Source organism: Mus caroli, unplaced genomic scaffold (assembly GCF_978045245.1).
Source record: "Mus caroli unplaced genomic scaffold, Mus_caroli_1 scaffold_17, whole genome shotgun sequence".
Taxonomy (NCBI): domain Eukaryota; kingdom Metazoa; phylum Chordata; class Mammalia; order Rodentia; family Muridae; genus Mus; species Mus caroli.
This window is the reverse complement of record NW_028227272.1, coordinates 32,422,634-32,438,917: the sequence shown is the minus strand read 5'-3', so window position 1 is coordinate 32,438,917 and position 16,284 is coordinate 32,422,634. Positions and strand designations below refer to the sequence as shown.

Genomic DNA, 16,284 nt, shown 5'->3' with positions numbered 1-16,284 from the left:
GAAACCCTGTCTCGAAAAACCAAAAAAAAAAAAAAAAAAGAAATGCTTTGTTATGATGAAGCAATTATTTTTTTATGATCTATTGCCAGTTTTAATTCTCCTGAAGACTATTTCTAAAGTACATTTAGTAGGATTTATATAAAGTCATTCAGGTTATCAGCACAAGACAGGATCCATGCAGCTCCAAAGATCTCAACCATAAAACTCAAAAGGAGCAAACAAGTGGTGCTAACTCCATCTCTCGGTTCGTCTGAACCAGCGAGTGAGCCTCCTTTGTAGTGTTTCGAGTGCTACCACATCCTTGGGTGTTCAGTCTAGCATCCAGGCTGGGAGTCTGCTAAGCAAACACCTCCTCTAACAGAATAGTAAGGACTCAGCAGGACCCAGACTTCAGTTCCTATCATCTTCCCACTGTCTTCCCATCATCTACTTTCTGCAGAAATTGCTCTGGTTTCAAAATCCACTAAGTGAGAAATAAGGCCATCTGTGGGCACTTATAGCAGCTTATCTGAATGCAAGCAGACTTTTCATTTTCAAAAGTCTCTGACTTGTTGGAAAATAAAAGAGGTGTCAGAAGAAGGGAATTACTGGTAATGATAGCTCGCAGAGTGAATCTCAATAAACCAAGCTTGGAGGGTGGGGAGGGGCAGGGGAGGTTTGGGGTACATTCTGAAGACACCGGATCTGGAAGATAACATTTTATTATGCACATGTTCAGCCCGTTCCCTGCTTCTCTTCCTTCTTTACATGTACCTAGGCCCTCCGACCCTAACCCTGCCTAGAGCTCTGTGGTGCTTAGGCAAAATGAAATTTCTGGTTGGTAGAGCCAGTGATTAACCGAGGACCACTCAACTCCTTTCTAATTTGGGGAGTTTCATTTTAGTCCCGTTTACAGCCTGCCGGTAGAGAGTGGTTCCTGAGGTCTGAAGCAATATAATTTAGGAATCCTTTAGAGAAAAGTAACACAAACCTAGCATGGTGGCGTGCTCATTTAATCCCAGTACTCAGGAGGCCAAGGTAAGGAGACCGCCTCGTGTTCAAGGCCACTCTGGTCTATATCGCAAGTACCAGGCCAGGCAGGGCTACAGAATAAGATTATCTCCACAAAGAGGAAGAAAAGAAAGAGCAAGAAAGCAGTGAGGAGAGGGAAGAGGGGAAATAACAAGAAACCAGGAATAACAGCAAGTATAAAATATAAATTTAGGATGAAAAAAAAACTTGTATGTTAAAACACAAAGTTGTATATACCACAAATAACACAAGTTCCAGAGGAAAAAAACCAACGCAGTGTATTTGTTTAGAATTATTTTTCATTAGAGGACTCTCTCTGCCTGACCAACCTACACAAAAGAGACAGCACGGTCTGTACCTGTCTCCATCCCTCACCCTGCTTTCTGCTATTCTACAGAGGTTAGTACAGGTACTGACAGCTACCTGTCCTGTCTAACTTTTTGTCTTTCTCCCCGAAACGGTAAGATCTAGAGGACAAAGGCCTTTTCTGCACAGTTAATTATTTTAACCCCCTCCACAAACTCAGAGTGTGGTAATTAGATCCCTCCATCAGAATGGGTAGAGAATAATCCAGCAGCCATTCCCACCCATAGTGAATCCCAGAGTTTTCAGATGTTCTAATCTCTCACATGAAGGGGCATAGTGTTTGCATTTATCCTGTGTGCACTTTAAGTCACCTCCAGATTGCTCATGATATCCACTACTGTGTAAATGCTATACATACTGCTGAAGGAATGATAGCCAAAAACATTGTTTATACATGTTCACTACAGATGCAAATTTTTAAAATATTTCAAATTTTTGATTGCTTGAGTCCATGGATGTGCTTGCTGCCTAAGACACAGAAGAGGTAATGAATGTGATTTTACAATCATACGTAACTAGTCTAGGATCTACTACTTCTTGTGAGGTTTTACTTGTCTTACTTTTTTCATCTATTTGTGTCTCTGTGCATGTATGTGCACATGCATGCACACATACTGCGGCATGCCTGTGGGGTCAGAGGACAACTCACAAGAGTCATTTCTCTTCCTTCCACCATGTGAATTCTAGAGATCAAGTCAGGTTACCAAGCTCGATGGCACGCACCTTTATGCACTGAGCCATCTCGCCAGAACTGCTTGGTGTTTTATTTAAAAGTGATATTTATGATGGAAAGTATGGCTCAGCGTTAGAGCATTTGAGAGAGAAAGGAGGGGAGGACCAGAAGATCTATCAAAACTTAAAAGTGATTATCTTGCAAAGATAAAATAATGAGTGACTTCATACTAATTTTCTCAATATGCCAATGTTTTTTCAATAGAACACTTAAAATTTCACACAAATTATATCCAAAATGCTTATGGCAAGTGTGAACTGAAAAATTTAGATACAAAACTTATCTACTGTGAAATGATTTATTTGGATTTGTTTTTGTCTTGTCTTGTTTTGTTTTTATATTTTGCTCTGAGTAATTTTAAGCTTGCCATTCTTCTGCCTCTAGCTTTGCAGTGCCAAGAGAACCAGTACCCACTATCATGCCAGGTGTTTGGCTTTTTTTATGGTAAGAAATAAAGGAAATACAACAATAATTTGATAATTCCCTCTGGAAGTCAAAATAAAAGCTGCCATTACTTTCTCTTTCTTCCTTGTGTTTTTGCAGATTTCATAAAGGACATAAGTTACTTTTATAATGCAAGAAAATCAAAACAAAATGTTACAAAAGAAAAAAAATAGGATTAAGAAAAATAAGTTTCTGTTGAACTAGGAATGTAACTAGGTTGTTGGTAGTATTCAAAGGACACAAGAAGAAGGTGGGGTACCAAGAGGAGAGATCGACTACATTAGTTACTTTTCTTGCTACTGTGTCCCAACACCTAAGGAGATCCAACTTAAGGGAAAAAGAGCTTATGTTGGCTTCCAGTCTGAGAGGCTACAGTCCATTGGGGTGGGAAAGGCATGAGGCACTGTTTACACTGTATCTGCAATCAGGAAGCAGAGAGAGAGAGAGAGAGAGAGAGAGAGAGAGAGAGAGAGAGAGCGCTCCCAATGACCCACCTCCTCCAGCAAGGATTCTCTTTCTAAAGATTCCCAACCTTCTACACATGCCATTAGCTGGACACCAGGGGTTCAGACACATGAGCCACTAGGGAACAGTTCACATTGAAACCCAAACAAGGACCTTGATGTTATTAAGGTGGTAATGGGGAAAGAAAACAAGGTAGGGACCAACCACAGGGAAGGAAGAATATAATAATGAAGGAGAAGTGAAGCTGAAAAAGTACGGTGACTCACCCTCATCTTTATACAAATAGTTGCCCACCTTCACAGCCCTCTAAGTGCTAGAATAATACATTAGTGAGAAAGCCGGGGGGAGGGGATTACATGTAAGTGGGAGGTAACAGATACTGTTGTGTAAACTTCTGTTGTGCTCTTTTTCAAAAAGAATGAAGAAAATCGATATATTCTGAAATTGCCCTAAATGCTTTCTTAATTCTAGTCTTTTCAAATGAGCCATCTGACTAAGGATATTCATGACTTGACTTAATTGTGCATTAATTCCATGGATTGATGACTGACCATACTGAAAATAACAGGACACATTCCTGTGATCTCAGAGGACTACCTGGCTAATGGAATAACAATGATAATTAGGCTGTGGTGAATCTACCTCCTCACTATGAAATAGAATGCCAGATAAGAGTAGTTAGTAGTTAGTATTCATTGAAAGCAGCATGCACATAATCAGATAAAAGAAAAGTACTTAATGAAGGCAAGAAACACTTAGTGAAAAGTCCTCTAGCATTTATTTTTGTAGGGACAATAAAATAAAATGTGAGTTAGTTTTAAAATTCATAGCTTATCTAAAGGAACACCCCAAGACTTACTGCCTACATAGAAAATTACTTCAGAGAACTGGAGACTGTATTATAAAAATGGAATGAATCCAAAGCTCCTTTTTGTTAGACTATACATTGATATATGAAAGTGCTTTTAATTAAAGATAATTAGAATAATAATCTATATTTAAAATAATTACACATTGAAAGATGAATATAAAATGATGGGAACTTGGCTATAAAATTTTAATATGAACAATATCAAGGCATAATAGTATCTTGTCTTTATGAACATGCCTTTTTGCTAATCTGTCTTTTTACCTCATTTGCCCTTCTTTTGTCTACAGTAAAAGAAATTCTCCCTAACTTATAGACCTTGATTTAGCAGGTAGAGAAAAAAATTTATTGAAGTTATAGCTCTATGACAAAGTTACAAACATAAATTCTCCGTTGAAATAAAACTTTGAAGAAATGGATCCCCTGAAATATTAATGTTTAGATATAGATAGCTACATATTTAATGTAAGACAAGTCTGAGTGATTCTCACATTAATAGTAGTTAAAAGGAAATAGAGCTACAAAGTCCATCTAAGAAAAGACACCTTAAGTATGACCTAGGTAGTGATAAAATGAATTGCAGATTAAAACAATAAGAAGCTCTCGTATCCTCAATTAGGTTAGCAAGGTAGTTTTTAAATGGGGATAATCAAAATATTCCCATCATACGTCTGGCAGGGGGGATACCATGATCAGGAAGGTGGCTTTCCTAGGGCAAGGCTCACCCATGACACATGGGATGTGGTGATCCCTATGATTTTATTTCAGGATATTTGATCAAATTGTGAACCTACAGATTGTGTTACTTATTGAGAACCCCTGTTTCTTGTTATGGTGTGGCTCAGTCCTTAGCATGCACCTTTAACCCCCTGGCTGGCATTCAGATATGCCCTTAGTACACACTTGTAATCCCAAACAACAAAGGTAAAATTAGTTTGTCGAGGGAAACAGCCATGTTTGAAAGTGATGACTAATTGAGTGGCAGACAAAGTGATGAGTCAGAGAAAGATTTGACAGAATAGGATTATGCCCAACTTTTACAAGAAGAGAGAGGAAAGGGAAGCTACATGAGGGACAGTGCAGAGGGAGGAGGAGGCGGCAGTTTTACTGGGACAGTTTTATAGAGACTGCTTACAGAGAAAACAAGCTAGTTATAGATGAAGACAGAAGGAGCCAGAGAATAAGAAGGAACCAGAAGATTAGAACAGATTGCCAGAATTAGTTTGAGGCCAAGCAGAGTACTTCAGAAGCTGAAAGAGGACAGATTGAGTCAGTCAGCTTAGAAAGGAGTTCGAACCAGAACAGCTGAGTTGAACCAGCCAGCCTGAGCTCAGAAAGAACAAGAAAGGGTGAGAGGATTTAGCAGTAAGTCTTAGAGATTGAAAACATTCTAGATCTAGGTCAGGTTGTAGTAAGGCTAGAAGCTTTGTCCTTTCTCCTGTCTACATATTTGGAATGTGACTATTTTACTTTTAAAATGAAAAATCCATTCGATGGGTAGTGTTTGCTTTAGGTTTTGTTTTGTTAGTTTTGTTTGGTTTGGTTTTTAGGTTGTTGGTAGTTTGGGTTTGTTTGTTTGTTTGTTTGTCCAAGACAGGGTTTCTCTGTGCAACTCTGACTGTCCTAGAACTTGATCTGTAGACCAGGCTGGCCTTGAACTCGGAGATCCACCTGCTTCCGCTTCCCAAATTCTGAGATTAAAGGGCTGCTCTTTTGTTTTGGTTTTTAACCACTGCAAATTTAAAAACTGCATGTATGTCAGTGCACCACATGTGTGTCTGGTGCCCACAGAGGTCAGAAAAAGGAGCTGGATGCGTAGAGTGGTAGGTAGGTATAGGTGGTTTGAGCCTCTAAATGGGTGCCAAGAACCAAACCTAAGCCATTGCTCTTAACTGCTGAGCCATCGCCACAGCTCTGTCTTAAAGATTTTCTAGGCAATGTTTTCTGCCTTCTTTTGTAATGTTGCTAAGTCTCTGAAGGCTTGATAAAGACAGATCATCTAAAGTAAAAATTGAGAGGAAATTTTTATGTAAAATGCCCATGATGAACTATGATGTGAAAAAACTAATTGTTTTATGTTGTATAATTTTGATGTGTTCAAAATAAGGCTTGGCCTTCTGAGACATGAGTCTAAAAGCACAAGAATCAAAACAAAAACATGATGACCTGAACTGCATCCAAATTGAAACCTTTTATGCAGCAAAGGAAATCATGATGAAACTGAAGAGACAGCCCACAAAGTGGGTGAAAATACTTGTCAGCCAGAAATTAGATACTGACTGTATATGATTTATGTATATGTGTACATACATACACTCTTACAGCTCAACAAGACAGCTCAATTTTACTATTTATTTATTGGGTATTGGGGGTTTTGTTTGTTTGGCTGGTTAGTTGTTTGTTTGTTTTGTTTTGTTTTTGTTAAAACAGTTTTTGAGACAAGTTCTCATTATGTAGCCTTGACTGGCCTGGAACTTCCTATGTAGACAAATCTGGCCTAGAAAGCATAGAGATCCTCCTTTCTCTACCTCCAGAGTGCTGCGATTAAAGTTGTGCACCTCCATTGACTGACCCAGTATTTAGAATGGACATGCTTAAACATTTTCTCAAGGCTATATAAATGGCAGCCAATCCCATGAAATACTCAGGGAAGTGCAGAGCAGAACCACAGTAAGACAACATTGCTCTAGGATGGCTAATCTAACGGCAGATGGCAGCTACAGTTACATGGATAGAGAGAAGCCTCACACACTGCTGGTATGAATGCCATTGTGGTGTGGCTGCCTTGGAAGACAGCCTAGAGGTTCTTCAAAAAGTTAAAGCACACAATTATGATATGAGTCACCATGCGTTTCTAGGAGAATGAGAGCATATGTCCACACCAAAATATATACACAAATGGTCACAGCATTTTTACACACTCAGCCTCAAAGTAGAAAACACTCCAGTGTCTGTCAACAGAAGAGAGGCTGACAAGATGTTCTATCCATATAAGGGGAAATTGTGTGGATTGGAGTCTTTATACACGCTACAAAGTGGATGAACTTCAAGAGCATGCTGAGTTTATGAAACTGGTCACAAATACCACATTTTGCATGAGTTGTCTATGTGAGATGTTTAGAACATGAAAAAAGTCTATAGAGACAGAACATAAGTGGGAACATATAAAATTTATATGTTTTAAATGGGTGAGTTATACAGCATGGGAATTATTTGACTAAAGCAGTTTTTTTTTTCTTTTTAACAACACTTATATTTTGACCCGACTGTAAGAAAAAAGATGGGTGACTAGATGTTATAACACACCCTTATAAATTACAACACATATGCAACCAGAAGGCAGGGGCTAAGGCATGGTCATGAGGCTATATGGGGACAGTAATGAAAATAACCTCAAATTATTTGGATAATTTTGTTGGTTTTTATTTGTGGGTAGGACCTGGCATTGAACCCAGTGTCATTTGCTTGCTTGCTTGCTTGCATGCATGCATGCATGCATGCTTGTTTGCTTGCTTGGTTGATTGATTGATTGATTGATTGATTGATTGATTGATTTCTATGTAGATTTGGCCATCCTGGAACTCATTGTGTAGTTCAGAGTACCCTTGAACTCACAGAGATCCACCTGCTCTACTGGTGGAGTGCTGGGATTAAGGCATACAACACTATGCCCAGCTTGAACCCAGTGCCTTATGCATGCTAAACACATGCTCTATCACTGACCTACCCTCCAAGAATGGTATTCTAAAACTTGATTACAGTATTGGTTATAAAACTCTGCAGAGGTATTTAAAAATCACGGAATTTATATGTTTTAAATGGGTGAGTTATACAGCATGGGAATTATTTGACTAAAGCAGTTTTTTTTCTTTTTAACAACACCTATATTTTGACCCGACTGTAAGAAAAAAGATGGGTGACTTTTTTTATAACACACCCTTATAAATCACAACACACATCGTGTCACACAGGCATCACAACACACATGTGAATACCCACACATAGGCACACATCCACATGATTAAAAATTTCAAATTATATCTTTAAAAGTAAAAAAAAATAAAGGAAGATTACTGGCGAGTGTGTTTGAAGAATTCAGCATATAGCAATAAGCCAATTAATTGTAGGTATTTTAAACTTTTTTTTTACTTATTTTTGTTTTATGTATATGAGTGTTTTGCCTGCATATCTGTGCACCACGTGAGTGTGGTGCCAGCAGAGGCTAGAAGAAGACACTGAACTCTCTAGAACTGGAGTCCAGAACATTGTTAGCCTCCACGTGGGTCCTCTGGAAAAACAGCTCATCCCTTTTACCACTGAGCCATCTTTTCAGCCCCTCTCTCATAGGCACTTCTTGATAGTGAAATAACAGGTGGCTTTCATTTTCTTTTGTATTCAATATCAACCAGTGCTCATAGATGCCATTATCTAATAAATCCTTTAATATCAAGTGCTGATTTTATCAGCCAGTCAGGCAGAGCTGCAAAACCCTAAGTAAACTCTGATATATACAGGCCTGGAACACAGAGACCTAGGAGCATGCAGACCCAGGAGCGCATCTGAGCAGATCTCGGTCACCATTTTTTCCAGGCTGCTGTTAACTGTTAACTGGAACTCCAAGGGCATTCATCTGAACCCAATGCCTTAATTTCTTTTTAGGCACAAAGAACATCATAATGAGTCCTCAAGACTGGGTTTTTTTGAGCATCAATTTAGTCTGTGGAAGTGTGGAGCACAATACATGGCAGAAAGCAACTCCTCATGCCTACTTCTCGTCTTAATTCCACTACTTTTTTTTGACACAAGTAGAGAAAAATTAGGCTAGATTATTGTTTTGTTTTTAATTAACCTTAATTTTTATTTTGTGTGTATGGTTATTTTTCCTGAATGTATGCCTCTGCACTATGTATATGCAGTGCGTATGGAGGCCAGAATACTGGATCGTCTGACACAGGCGTTACAGACAGTTGTGAGCTGCCATGTGGATGCTGGGAATCAATCCACCAGCAGAGCCGGTGTTCTTGACTGTAGAGCCATCTCTCCAACCCCTCCACTTTTTTTAAGCCTATATTTTCTGAATGGTCTGTATTTGTGCCTATTGACCAATGGTCACATGTCCAAAGGAAATTCCCTCCCTTGCACACAGCAGGTTAAGGAGTTTTTTTGTTTGTTTGTTTGGTTGGTTGGGGTTTTTTGCAGCTGTTTCTCCTAGCCAGAATACTCAGCCACATGAGGAAACATGTGCTAGGAGAGTTTGAATGCATCAGAATCACACACATTAATAAGAAAACACTTCCAATTTTTCACATTAAAAAGTAGCTGAAAGTATGTGACCATTTATCTAAAGCCCCAAAGTCTCCAGAACAGTGCAGTCATTTTGTTTGCACACATGGACAGAAAACCACAGGGGCTGACAGGAGGCTGAGAAACAGGGGCCCCAGCATGATGGTAGCTTGAGAGGTTAAAGACAGAAGGGGAGAGAGTCCGAGAGGCACCTTCAGGGCGACATGTATTGATGTACCTTGTATTATCTTAGTGCCTTTTCAAACATTATATCACATTACAAAAATTATCTTTAAAGAAAACCTTTAGAAGCATATACTTTGTTGTATCACTCTCTCTACTCTTCTTAAATCTCTTCAGGTAATAAGGTAGCATATTTTGATGTTAATTCTACCTGCACAGCTCTCTCCCTCTCTCTCTTTCGTCCTTGTATTTTACTACCAAAGTGAATGGAAGAGAAGCTGGAATAAGGTGCAGTGTTATTTCAAAAGTAGCGAACCGAGGCTCCCTCTGCTGAGGACCAGAACTTGAAATGAATTAGGTTTGGTTCAGTCTGGAGTATTAATTGGATTTAATTATTTATGAGCTCAGTATCATAAGGGTCCATGATCCTTAAAAGAACTAATCGCATTTCAAAGGGCACAGAAAACCATATAAATGCAATAAAGTCTCATAGTCTATTCATCAGCACATTATCCTGAGGTCCTATGGAAGGAGTGATCTGTTTAATACCCCAGACACCAATCCAGGCTTTTGCATCAGACGCCGTACAATGTCATTTAACACCTACAGAGAAACAGCAACGATTACCCACATACCACAACCCAACACATTTATAAACACACATGCATATGAGCTTGAAAACAAAGAGTGAGTCAGCACAAACAAAGTGACACAGAGGAGGGGCTTTCTGGGCACTGATAATGACGACCAGTTATGAATTAAGGAACAGCATCCACTCTCAGTGCTCAAGTGTTTGGTTTTTTCCCCCAAGATGACCTGGTCTTGTGATGATAAGGGCAAAGTTCCCTTCTTCCCAAAGAAGAGGAACATGGTGTGCCACATTTGTGCCACATCCTACAGCCATTAAGTAGGTTTCAGGCTGGGCGTGGTGGCGCACGCCTTTAATCCCAGCACTCGGGAGGCAGAGGCAGGCGGATTTCTGAGTTCGAGGCCAGCCTGGTCTACAGAGTGAGTTCCAGGACAGCCAGGGCTACACAGAGAAACCCTGTCTCGAAAAACCAAAAAAAAAAAAAAAAAAAAAAAAAAAAAAAAAAAAAAAAAAAAAAAAAAAAAAGTAGGTTTCAGAAGCCAGAGCTAGACCAGCAGTAGTACAGTAGTAATAAGTCACTTATAATAAGATAAAGTATGATGTTTCTTCTTCTTCTTCTTCTTCTTCTTCTTCTTCTTCTTCTTCTTCTTCTTCTTCTTCTTCTTCTCCTTCTTCTTCTTCTTCTTCTTCTTCTTCTTCTTCTTCTCCTTCTCCTCCCTCTCCTCCCCCTCCCCCCCACCTCCCCCTCCTCCCCCTCCTCCCCCTCCTCCCCCTCCTCCCCCTCCTCCCCCTCCTCCCCCCTCCTCCTCCTCCCCCTCCTCCTCCTCCTCCTCCTCCTCCTCCTCCTCCTCCTCCTCCTCCTCCTTCTTCTTCTTCTTCTTCTTCTTCTTCTTCTTCTTCTTCTTCTTCTTCTTCTTCTTCTTCTTTCTTCCTCCTCCTCTTTCTCTTACCCTTCCTCTTCTCCTCCTTCTTGGAATGTTTCCTGCATAGCTTGTCTCCTTAGTCATTGCCCACAGACCCTTGGAAATCAGAGGAGTATACAGACACAGACTCAGAACCCAGTTTCATTTTCAATGTTGTAGAAAGGGCCTGTATATCATTGGGCAGAGCCCTATGCTCCCCTCTGATATTAGGACAGAGCCCAAACAGAATGACTTCCCAAGGTATCCATTTTGAAAGTAATAAATATTTTTTGAGACAAGGTCTCTCTCATATGTAGTCCTAGCTAGACTGGATCTCAATATGTAGACTTGAACTCACAGAGATCAGTAAACCCTTGCATCCAGAGTGCTGGCATTAAAAGCATGTATAGCTATAGATAGCTCAAATATCTTGACATCATGTTCCTTCTCTGTGTTGGATGCACCAAGAATATAAAACAGTATTCTTTACTTTTTCCCAGACGTACAACATCTATAGAACCATAGGAAACCATTGAAACCTCAAACTTACAAAGTGAGTTACCAGTACTTTTCAGATGTATCAAGACTACGTCGAGAGCAGTGGCTCACACCTTAATCCCAGCGCTCTGTAGGCAGATCTCTGTGAGTCTAAGGCCAGTCTGGTCTAAAGAGCAAATTCCAGGCTGGCTAGGACTACATAGTAAGACCCTGCCTCAAAAAAAAGAAATCAAGATCATGAAGAACAAATGGATGAGCCAATGCCACAAATAGAAGTGGCAAATGAATGAAATCTGGAATCCTGGATTAAATCTCTAGATGGTGTGTGGAGATTTGAATATGCTTGGCTTAGGGAATGGTCCAGGGAGGTGTGGCCTTGTTGGAGAAAGTGTGTCCTTTGGGGATAGGCTTGGAGACCCTCCTCCTAACTGCTCCTGGCTTCCTTTGGATGAAGATGTAGAACTCTCAGCAATTTGAGCACCATGCCTGCCTGGATGCTGCCATGCTTCCTGCCATGATGATAATGGACTGAACCTTTGAACCTGTAAGCCAGCCCCAATTAAATGTTGTCCTTATAAGAGTTGCCTTGGTCATGGTGTCTCTTCACAGCAATGGAAACCCTAACTAAGACATGGTGTTAGTAGAAAAGCAAATAAACTATTTAAGTTTGTCGCATTCCTGGTTCTTGTTCCAGTGGGTTAGTGGGTTCTGATCCCTGGGGAGCAGTTATATAAAACATTATTAGAGGAAGCTAATGAAGGTTATGCTTTCAGGGCCATTTTTGTGACCCTGAATCTATAATTACTTTAAAATAAAAGATATTTTAAAATCTGGGCCCAATGCCCTTTTAAACAACCCGTTAGCAACCAATTGTTCATTTGCTCTGTTATGATTGGCTGCCAAGGCTTTCTATCTGGTTTATAGGCAGTTTGAGTGTTCCATTTCAACTGTAGTTTCAGGATTCGGTGGATGTTCATCTTTATTATTCTCCACTAAGCTCAGAACTCTCTTGCTTTTATGGCTATGTCAGCTCTTTCATAATTAAAGTGACTCATTTGAGCTTTCTCTCCGTCTGTCTGCTCCTTTGATAAGGACCGCGTGAGCTCTGTCTTGTTCAAGGAGTTTGCTCTGGCTTGGGCATTCATTTTTCTATTGCTTTTCTACTTTGGACCATCATTGATTTCATTTTCTTGAGTCTCTTCTATCACTTTTTCTCAGTTCTTAGGCTGAACTCTTGGCTCATTCGTTGGCTATCTTTTTTATTTACTATTGTGGGCAGTCATAAGGATACGGTAATCTCGTCTAGTTCCGTTTGGCTGCATTGAACAAGCTTTAGTGTGTAGAATTTTCATTATGCAATTTCAAGGGCGATTATTTTTTGGCCATAGTCTAACCTTTTGACCTACAGATTATTATGTTTGTCTTTTTGTTTCTAAGCACACAATGCATCCTCTTGTTCCATTATAGTTATGAATTTTCTTGTATAAAAACAGGCACACTCTTGTGGTCTATGTGGCATTCTTGTCATTTGCCACAAGATTCACAGTACAATGTTAGTAACTTCGGCCCATTTCCTCATCTCTCTCCTCTCCCAAACAGTTCTTGGTGGCCTGAAATAAGAGCCCAAGCACCCTGCCCAATCAACTGACTGATCTGGGTTCCTCCTTGGCTCACTCTCTCTCACCACATCTTCCTGACGACTTTGTATACTGATGAAGAGTACTAAAGCGTGCCCTTAGCTTGATTTGCGATTCTGTTCACCATCTTCAGACAAATTACGGCCAATAAAAGTTTTCAAATTAGCATCTCCTCTCTGGCCCTTGCAGGTACCAGTGACATTTGTGTGCAGACAGAGGTTACGGAGATTTGTGATTCGCTGGTGACTATAGGTCCAGAATCCGTCCTTATTATTGCCGGTGTTAAAGCATGACGAGTAATCTCCTGGTTAATTTATACACTCCCACAACCTGAAACACTGAGCTGAGCCAGAGTCTGAAGACAAGGTTGGGAAGGTCACTCTAAAATGGATTCTAGTGAGATTTAATACACAAGGGAAGCTTTAAAAAAAAAATGTATTCTACTTTGTAGTGTTGAATGGTCTTTTCTGTGAGTGAGTTGTGAGAAGCAATGGCCTCAGCTCATGCAAACTAAAAAAACAAAACAAAACAAGAGAAAATGAAAACGAAAGTGGTAGTGTCATCTATTTGTCCAATACTATGTGGTCAAGGTTCTCCAATGAAACAGACAATCTGCCCCGCCCCTCTCTCAGTGATACAATCCAAGCCTGAAGGCCACCTGCTGGTAGAACTCCTTCTTACCTAGGGGAGGTCAGACTTTATGCAGTTCAAACCTTGAAAGCGTTTCTCAGAATCTATCCATTTAAATATTAATATCGTCCCATAACAACTTCACAGGAAGAAACAGCACAATGTTTGACCATCTCTCTGGGCATGGTGGCTGTATTGGTCAGGTTTCTCTAAAGTCACAGAACTTATGGATAATCTCTAAGAAATTTATTGAGGACTTACAGTCTGCAGTCCAACTTCCAACAATGGTCAGTAGCAGTTGTGAATGGAAGTCCAAGGATCTAGCAGTTGCTCAGTCCCACATGGCAAGCAGGCAAAAGGGAGAGAGAGGGAAGGGGGGAGAGGGAGAAGGAGAGGGACAGGGACAGGGACAGGGAGAGGGACAGGGACAGGGGAAGAAGGGGAAAACGGGAGAGGGAGGCAGGGAGAGAGAGGGAGAGAGAGAAAGAGAGAGAGAGAGAGAGAAAGAGAGAGAAAGATCAAGCCTTCCTTTTTCCAATGACCTTATATGATCTCCAGCAGAAGGTGTAACCCAGATTAAAGATGTGTGCCACCACACCTTTAATCCCAGATGACCTTGAACTCAGAGATCTCCCGGTCTTAATCTTCTAGAATTCATAGCCACTATGCCTCAAGATCGCCATACCAAGATCCAGGTCAGAAACTTCAATCTTCCAGCCTCCAGATTAGGGTCATTGGTGAGCCTTCCAATTCCGGATTGTAGCTCATTCCAGATATAGTCAAGTTGACCACCAGGAATAGCCACTACAGTGGCTTAGCCACAGGTCGAACTCTCGTGGCCATAGGTAGGAAGAGGCTGGAGTGAATGGCTGCCGGTGTTAGACCCTTGGCAAGTTGAGTGCCAGAGGAAAAGGGGCATGACAGTGGGCTCCATCCCTGCTCGTTCCTAGTGTTGTGGCAGTTTAGTAAACTCCTGCAACCTCAGATTCCTTATTCAACTAAATAAAGGAGTTTGAGAACTAGATGGTAAAGTTCCAACGTGAGGATCCCTTTGTAGAGACTGAATAATTACTTCCTTCCGTTTCCGTGCAGAGGGGTCTGGAAGGTTCTGTTTTATTTGAATCAAACTTCCTATGAGAGGCTCCAACCCTTGGCTCACAGGGTACCATTCTGCTTACAAATTCCATTACCCACATATGAGACCTAAGAATCCTCACTGGAAAGGATCCATCCATTGCTCATGACTGTGATTGTATCTTTAATCGTAAATTAGTGTCTGTGTTGGAAATTATTAATAAAAAATAAATCAGCACTCTTCTGAACAGGGCTTGTTATCAAGATGGGAAGTCTGGTAGGGGAATCTTAGAGAGACCTAAGTGTGGGAAATGACTACCTGCACTGCTCACCACAACGAGAGTTACCTATCTCTGTAACTTCATGGGAAATCATAAGCACACTCCTTTCTCTTGACCTTCATTTGCTGAGTTCTAAGTGACCCATCCCTTATAATCTGGGCCACATGTGACACTGTACAGACTCTCTGGCCTACTGTATAGTTCCATAAATATGCCATCTTATTATTTTTAGTCAGTTGTTTTTTTCTCTTTTGTCTCCTTTTAAAAATATAAGTGTGTGTGTGTGTGTGTGTGTGTGTGTGTGTGTGTATGTTGTTCCATGCCCATGTGTGTTCTGATATTTGTGGGAACCAGAAGAGGGCATCAGATGCTCTGGAGCTGGAGTTACAGGTGGATGTGAGCTACCAATTCAGGTCCTCTGGAAGACCAGAAATTGTTTTTAACTGCTAAGCCAGTCATTCTCAATCAATGGGTCTCAACCTCTTTGGAGGTCACATATCAGATACTTACATTATGATTCATAACAGTAGCAAAATTACAGTTAAGAAGTAGCGATGAAATAATTATATGGTTGGGGATCAGCACATGAGAAACTGTATTAGGCGTCGCAGCATTAGGAAGGTGGAGAACCACTGGGCTAAGCCAAATCTACAGCCTCTCTCTTTTAAAAATTTCAAACCATACTTTATTGTATGTATAGCAATACAGTTTACATGTCAAATGATATTATAATAGAATGATTGATTCTTTGAAACAGTCTCACTGTGTAGCCCATGATGGCCTGAAACTCACTATGTAAAACTGGTTAGCCTTGAACTTGCTGCCATCCTCCTGCCTCTGGCTAGTGCAGAGATTGCTAGAATGAACAATGCCGCACATAGCTTCTTAGACCAAATTCTAAAAAGATCCTGAATGGTTACTGACCAGCTCCTCTGGTCAGGTGATCCAATCGGCTGTGGAAATGGACCACATTTTTAATGGATTGGTCCCTCCAGGAATGTAAATCAAACAGTTGAACTTACAGGCAAAGTGTATAAAGCAAGCTAAGTAAACTCTAGCTTAGTTTCTAGTGTGGTTGCTCGGCTGGGGCAATCAGTGTTCCTTGGAGAATTGTCTGGCCTCTGCTCCTGCAATCTCCCTCCCCAGAAGCTCTCAGTTGGTTCTGATATCACAGTAAGCCTTCAGAGATACAAAAGTGGGTTATCAAAAGAAAAGCCTGCGTTCCACCAGTCTTTCTGTTTCTCTACTTCTTCAGGGTCCTTGACTGTCATTTGGTTGGTCAGTGCAGACCTCTGTGTTTTTTGGGATGATATAGACATC

The 16,284-nt window shown here is 40.5% G+C and overlaps 1 non-coding gene across 1 annotated transcript; it reads right to left on the bottom strand.

The window, feature by feature from the left end:
• Positions 1 to 10,915: 10,915 nt before the first annotated feature.
• Positions 10,916 to 11,118, bottom strand: LOC115029598 (small nucleolar RNA SNORA73 family). Its single transcript, XR_003835167.1, has one exon. It is a non-coding gene; the product is annotated as a small nucleolar RNA SNORA73 family (small nucleolar RNA).
• Between the last annotated feature and the right edge of the window lie 5,166 nt (positions 11,119 to 16,284).